We start from the raw sequence: 1,665 nt of genomic DNA, 5'->3' as shown, positions 1-1,665 counted from the left end.
TACGTGGCTGCCAATTCCAATCATCGGCGGTCTTTGTAGTCTGTTTTTATTTCGTCGCCGATAAGCGGGAGAGGGAACGCCTCGTGGGGTGTCTCTAATCGCCTAGTGGAGATGGGACAAATGTTGTTCTAATGACCACGTGTATTGTCAATTTTATATATCGTATGTACATGCATGGTGTGGCGTCCAAGGGCCAGTTACCGTAGCCTTTTTATTAGTCATTGGTCGGGAGGCCTTTTCTCCGCTTGAAAAGCCAGCAATGTGGACATATTATTTTTTTTTCTCAGGCACGGTGGACAGAAACTGGCCTCCACGTATATACGATTATAAAGAAGAGGCAGCGTCGATTACTTATTCTCCTCTTCTCCCCGAGCAACATATACCTGAATTGCAATGCACAAAGCTACCCTTGATAAGGCATTCCTTGTTTATATGTGACTTTTTCAATTTCATAATTTCGTTTCTGCCCTCGTATTTCACCTTGTTTTCAGAGTCCTGACTCAGTTAGATGAATGTTTATCATTAAATTGACGCATCAGAGCAGTATCAGAATATGCTGTGGGTAACTTCTAGCTCAGCAAGACATAGAGTTTAACACTTGAATGAAACTTATGTCATAGTCAGAACTCTTCAAAAGTGAAAATAAAAATTACAACTACAAGGATGGTACAATGGTCACTTCTAGAATATGAATATCAAAGCATCAAAACTGAAAGATTAAAAATCCACAATGTTATGAACTATCAATACATTTTATGAAACCTTAATATTTTTCAGCATTTTGATATCATAGTACTTTGTTGTGGTGCGACTGGACTTACTGTACGAAAATTACGATAAGTATCTAAAACCATTTACATAAATGTACACAAACACTTTGGGGCGTGAGTCTAGTGTATATACCCAGTGGGGATAGGTATCACAAGGCTCTGTAAGTTGTGTAGTAACAGTTTATAAAAACACTATAATAAATGATGTATGAATGAGGGTGAATATCGTTAAATCCATAGATGTTCTACCGAAGATATAATCGAAACCGTCCACCTATCTCTGTATTGTGTTATATCATTCTCATTTATACCTTTTCTACATTTGTCAACGTGGATTACGGTTAGTACATTTACTTAGAGAACACAAACCCTATATAACGGTAATTCTTTGGCGGTTTTTGGGGGGGGGGCCGGGTGCTAAATCTTTTTCATTTGAATACCGTCTACTTCATGCATCACATAACAGGTTTGCAGATAAGCAGTGATACACTTAGCGACCAAAGACACTCAACAAGGAACACCCTGGTTTTTTTGGTGTTGTTGTCTCTTTTTTTTTGTTTTTTTTTTTGTTATCATGCAATTTTTTTTTCTTCACTGTTTGCTTTTTTAACATTGGTCACAAAAAAACAAAAAAAAAAATATATATATAGTATACTAATATATATATATATTATATTCTTTTTATAAAACAAACAAATGTGCTAGATACCAAAGGACCCCCAGTATCTTATTGCTCCTCTTAACGTCTTCACTGCTTTGTGTTATAAGTACTGCATTAGTTTGCAAATCAATGCAAGATTTGTAATAAGTGGAAAGGCATTCCATATTGGAGATTTATAAATTGATTCCGTACAATGACTCCTTGTCTTATATTCATTATCTTGCTTCCGTGTTT

Source organism: Penaeus monodon, unplaced genomic scaffold (assembly GCF_015228065.2).
Source record: "Penaeus monodon isolate SGIC_2016 unplaced genomic scaffold, NSTDA_Pmon_1 PmonScaffold_3572, whole genome shotgun sequence".
NCBI lineage: Eukaryota > Metazoa > Arthropoda > Malacostraca > Decapoda > Penaeidae > Penaeus > Penaeus monodon.
The sequence above is the reverse complement of the archived record's forward strand: the minus strand, read 5'-3'. Positions refer to the sequence as shown.